The sequence below is a fragment of the Pinus tabuliformis genome, chromosome 5_1, assembly GCF_031772625.1.
Source record: "Pinus tabuliformis cultivar Carrire ecotype Pingquan chromosome 5_1, CPIR1, whole genome shotgun sequence".
Lineage (NCBI taxonomy): Eukaryota > Viridiplantae > Streptophyta > Pinopsida > Pinales > Pinaceae > Pinus > Pinus tabuliformis.
Genome location: NC_142305.1, coordinates 50,632,365 through 50,638,936, shown reverse-complemented (window position 1 = coordinate 50,638,936; position 6,572 = coordinate 50,632,365).

Genomic DNA, 6,572 nt, shown 5'->3' with positions numbered 1-6,572 from the left:
ACCCAGATTTTTCGTGGATGTAGTGCCACCTGTGAACCACCTCTAAAAAAAAAACTTAATTTTATATCAACATTAAGGAAAGTTAAAGTAATTTAATAAATAAATAAAAAACTTATATTTTCAAATTTTAGTGTGAGGAAGATGCCTAGTCCTTATATCTTTTAAAAATGTTTCAATGTATTATTTCAATATCAACTTGATATGTATATGTGTGTAAAAACAAAAAGTTATATATATATATATATATATATAATTGAAAGTAAAAAGGTTCAATTACTTCATAATAAGAGTAATAAGAAGGAGATGTGTAATTCATTCAGCTCTTAATATAAAATTAATATGTTGCATTTAAAACTATGAATAATAACAAAATAAAAATTCAATGTGGGTTGCCCACGAGGCATAGAATAGACAGTGGTGGGGTGTACTGTTAAGTCATTTTGTGATGTGAAGGTCATTGATTCGAAACTTTGTGGGCAAAAATATAGTCATGTTAAGGGCTGGTGTGTCCCAGGTCAAGTGTAATCCCTGGATGATTTTGACAGCTTAGATGCCCCTAGGTCACAGTTTCTCAAGGTTGATGTAATCTCTGATGAACTCATACCAATTGACAAAAAAAACAAAACAAAAAAGTTCAATGTGGGTTATAAATAAAGTCTTTTAATGTGCATAATTAAGTAATATTGAGATGTACTTTAAATAAATTAATAACAAAAAAATAATTAATGTTGAATACGTCCATAAATAAAATATTTCAATATCATATGTGTGTATGTGTATGGACAGACAGATGGTTTTTAAAAACTGGAAAAAAAAAATTGTATGGTTAAAACATTTCAAGTAGTCTTAGTATTTTACATTTTGATTCATTTTCATATATGTTTTTTAGTCTAAAATCCAACAAACATTCATCAAAGTCGGAATTTTATGTTGCATTTAAAATTATAAATGATAATAATAATAATTGTAAAATTCAATGTGGATTATAAATATAATATTTTAATATGCATAATTAAGTAATATTAGGCATATTTAAAATATATAAATAACAAAAAAAAATTCATGTGGACAATGTCCATAAATAAAATATTGTAGTTAAGATGTATCTATAATGGTATAAACTGTTATTTTATAATAAATTTTTTTCTAGTTCTAATAATTATATTCTATAAAGTATTTCTCCAATTCTCTAAATTGTTGTTATATAAAATATTGTTCGATTATTTGTTATTTTTTATCATTACTAACTTGTTTTTTTCTTTGTTTTCCATTTATTTAACGGAATGGTTATGTTTATATCATAAAATCTAGATTACATGGTCATAACCATTTACATCAAATAATAGAGCACATAACTCTGTGATCTCTACAGCTTCCATGTTCAAATATATCCAAATCATGGTCTTGTTGCCTCTATGGGCTCTTTGGACTAAAATTCTAAACTAATATCTTCCATATAATAGACAAAATTGACCCAATAACAAAATAAAATTGGAATACATAAAATAACTATAATTTAGGATACCTTAGAAGGTTCGGCTTCATCCTTATCCATCTAGAAAATAGACTTTCCTTTACTCGTTCCTCCAATTGTTGCACCCTCTCCAAACAGTTCTTGTGACTCCTTGGTGTTGAGGATAGATTTCCCTGCTAGAAGATCGTTAACCTCTACGAAGAGACCATCGTTGATGAGCTCTACGCTACATGGTATCAATTCTAAATCAAGCCTAATAAGCTTCCATTCAATGCTTGCCTCCAAGCTCTCAAACTTAGCTTCTATCAGAGCTTCTTTTGCTCATTATCATTCTCCATCAAATTTATCCTACAAGTCAGGATATATAGGCGACCCATTAACAATTTGAAGAGAAACTCTTTTGCCCTCTTCCACCTTGTCGCTTCATCCTCCAAGGACTGGACACCTTCTGATGCCATCGTTACACAGTTTAACAACAAACTAGAGAACGAGAAACACTAAGGGAAACTGAGAATGGCTAGCCACTTACCTAGAGAGATTGCCATATATAGACCCCCATCGACCGAACTCCCTCCATCACTCTCCATTATCGCCATTAAACACAAATCTCCTATAATCTCCATGACAGTCTCAGGCTTGTCCTTCATAAGAATCCATACCAACATTCTCTGCATTGTATTAATGGATATTTGTGGGAAGAATAACATTCGTCCCTTTAACATTTAAACCAATTGTGGGAACTCACATCACTAAGACTCGATGTCTTCCATTTGTTTGATGATCTAGCCGAGACATGCTTGGGAAAAAGAGTGGAACATCCAGGGTTACCACGTATTTTCTTGAGGACTCGAAGTGTGCTCGCATTAATCCTTAGTGTCATCCCAATGTGCATGTGAGAATTAAATTTCCAAAGACATTGTTCTAGGCTACCACCAACCTTTGAGAAGCTTTGATCCTTGGTCATATATTATGGCATGAGGGTGTGGCCTTTGTTGATTCTGTTTATTTCTAATACACTGGTTTCTAACTCCACTCCTTGATTGGCCAAACCATCGACTACTCCATTAAGATGTCTTAGGACATGATAGAAGGAGAATTCTTCAAAAAAAATGAAAAGAATGATTATTCTTCTCACTATAGGTGGTAGTGTAGAATCAACTAATGTGAAATAATTAGATAGCATTCTAATTACTATCATAGAATCCCCAAGGATTTTGAGTTTTTGAATACCTTTGTTCTTGGTGAGATCTAAGCCTTTCCATAATTGTAGGAATTCAACCTTATTGTTTGACGTTGTGCCTAGTTCTCATGTATAATTGGTCTCTTCATATTCAGCGGGGCAATATATCACCCCTCCTACTCTTATGTTTTCCCTATTTTTTTATTCTTTTATTCCTCCATTATTTTCTTTACAATTATTTTTCTTTATTGTTTTTTATTTTAGTCTCTTTTATTGTAAAATTCAATTACTATTATGTTGTTCTCTATTAATTGGTTTTTTTAATTATCTGATTTTTTTATTAACTAGTTTTTATATTAAATATTAAATAACATTTTTTCCTTGTGCTTTCTATTGTTAAAAATTGGATTGTTTTCTCCAAAGGAAGGACCTTCCAGTGTTAGTTAGTTTGTGAAGTTCTGTTTTTTAATATGATCTGTAAATGTAAATTTGAACGGACACTAGAGTCTTTTTCAAAGTTTATAGTAGTCATATGTATCGAATAGTTAGTAAAAAGGGTAGTAGGCATTGTTGAATACAATGCTAAAAAACAATCTGAATTTTGTAATGGACCTGGCTTAGATTCCAGTTTTTTTATAATATAAATATTATAGCCACTCCTATATATCTAATTAGTAATATATTCTCATCTTAACTATTTTTTCTATTATTTCCTTTCTCTGTTGTAAACTATTGCATATTTCCTTAGCTTTATAATATAAATTATAGTTTTCTTTATTTTCCTTATTATTTACTGTGTTGCCTATTATATATTCGTGTTCTATTATTCTCTATTGTTTTCCCCCGATTTTTTATATAAATTTATTATTCTTCATTATAAAGGGTTATTGTATTTTTATGTTATCAATTTTTTCATTATATAAACTATTTTTCTAGTTCTAACCATTACTGCTCTTTAAAGAATTGTTCTCATTCTCTAAACTATTGTTATATATTGCTATGTTTTTTGTTGATCTTTGTTTCCAGTATTTTGTTTTTTCCATGTTTTATCTACTTTCTCTATTGTTCTAGTTATCTATTAATTCTATATTGTTATTTTTCTCTATTTATTTCTATTGTTGTCTTTTTATCAAATAGTATAATTATTTTATTATTGTTTTGTTATCTATTAAATAGTAGTTTTAATTACCTGATTTTTTATTACCTTCCCTTTATATAAAATATTTATTAACTAGTTTTTATTTTTCTATTGTTAATAATAAGATTGTTTTCAAAGTAATAGATGGTTTTTCTCATTTTCTTTATTGTTCTCTTTCTCTATTGCAAAATATTGCATATTTATTAGTTCTCTATCGTAAACTATGGTTTTGTTTATTTTTCTTATTCTATTATTTTGTCTATGGTATATTCTCATTCTATTGTTCTTGATTATTTTCTTCCATTTTTCTTTATTATATTATTTCCTCATTTTCTATTGTAAATGATTGTTCTATTTTTGTTGTTACCAATTGTTCTCATTATATAAACTATTGTTCTAATTTTTTAGTTCTAACAACTATTGTTCTCTAAAGTATTGTTATGGTTCTCTAAATTGTTGTTATCTAAAATATTGCTATGTTCTTTGTTGCTCTCTATTGTTAATGACTTCTTATTTTCTTATTCTCTATATTTTCTTTAGTGTTCTTGTTCTCTATTATTTTCTCTATTGCTTTCTATTATAAGTTGTTTATCTGTTGTAGAATTCTTTTATTATTTTCTAGTTTGCTATTAACTAAGTTTTCAATTATATGATTATTTATTAATTAGACTTTATATTATCGTTAATAATTTGATTAGTTTTTCAATAACATTTGGATTTTTCTCATTTTCTTTATTGTTTTGTATTCTTCTCGTTCTCCCTTTTTTCTTTCATCCTCTATAGTGTATAATTTTATCATTCACTGTATTGCACACTATGACATATTTCTTCAATTCTCTAAAACTATGGTTATCTCTATTTTTCTTATTATTCTCTATTATTTTCTATCGTTCTCTATTGTTTTCTCGCATTTTTCTTTATTGTATGATTTTCTCATTATCCATTGTAAATAATTGTTCTATTTTTATTATTATCACTCTCATTATATAAACTATTATTCTATAATAGATTTAACAAATTTTTCTCTATAGTATTTCTTTCTTTCTCTAAACTATTATTCTATAATAGATTTAACATTTTTTTCTTTATAGTATTTTTTTCTTTCTTTCTCTAAACTATTGTTGGTTCTATTCTTGGTTGCTCTCTATCTTTAGCAACTTGTTTTTTTCTTGTTTTCTCTATTTTGTTTATTGGTGTAGTTCTCTATTATTTTATCTATTTTTTTATTGTTCATTTATTTTGTATTGTAGTCTACTTATCTATTGTAGAATTCTCTTAATATTCTCTTATTCTCTACTACCTTTTTCAATTATATTAGTTTTATATTAAATATTTATTAATTGGTTTTTTTATCATTATCTAATTGTTAGAGAAACATTTCATGTATGCTCCTATTTTCATAGAATCCATATTTATATATTTCTTCTAAATTGTTATAATCAAATCCAAATAGCTCTAGAAGACTAGGATAAAATACATTTACCTTGCCTAAAAAGTGTTACCATTTGGGCTCTCCAATGCTCTAGCTACCTTCCGACAGGTAGTATTAGGTATATTTTTTTTATTTAATTCATGATTATGTGGAAGTGTATATGGATGATTTTACAACTTATGAAGATGAACTTGACATATATTTGGATAATTTGGAGAAGTGTTGGAAATATGCAAAGAAACCAATGTGGAATTCAATAATGAAAAATGTGCAACGATTTTGACTGATGGTATTATATTAGGACACCACATCTCTTCAAAATGTATAAAGGTCGATCCAACTAAAATCCAAGTAATTTTAAGATGCCTCCGACAACAAAAAGAGAGGTAGGTAATTTTTTTGTTATTACAATAGTTATTATTGATTTTTCATTGAAAGTTTTGCTAGAATAGCATGTCCATTGTTTTCATTGCTCACTAAGAGTGCTAATTTTGTATGGATAAATAATTTCCAGCATGCTTTTGAAAAACTGAAGAAAAAATCATTTGAAGTACCCATCTTAAGAGGACCAAATTGGTCCCTCCCATTTCATATCTCTGCAGATATCTAAGATACCGCCATTGGAGCTGGATTAGAACAACAAGAAGGGAACAACCTCTATGTCATATATTTTATTAGCAAAAATATTAATCCAACCGAAATGAACTATATCATGACAAGAAAAGAATTTCTCGTTATAGTTCATGCTATAAATGAATTCCAACATTGCATAACTTAGTATTATGTGATTTTGCATGCATACCACTCTACAATTAAATATGTAATGAATAAATATATTACTAATGCTAGAGTGGCTAGGTGGTTGTTATTATCACAATAGTTTGATGTTATCATCGTAGATAAGCCAAGAAAAGATAATGTAATAGTTGATTTTCTGTCTATGAATACCACAAGTAACACAGTTACCAATTAAGCGGGAACTGTACTGAGTTCTCACTTTTTTAGAGGTAACAAAAAATCATCCGATTTTGAAAAGTGTTGATTCAGAATACACTTTTTTTAGCATATTTTTGACACTTCAAATTTTCTTAATGAACAATTTTTTTAAAATGTGAGTGCTTTTCATGTTGATTTTGAAAAGAATTGATGCAACATCAACCCCGTTTTGGGGGGGCTTATTCTTGACACTTTAAATTTTTTAATGTATTAAGTATGGATAATTGTTTTTAAATTTAACAATTTTTGTAGTCTTCTTCTTCTTCTTTCCTGAGATGTTTGTTTTTTAAGTGTTTTTCAAGTTTGTGTTTTTTTGTTTTTCTTTTCAACTTTTTTAATGAAATCTTCATAT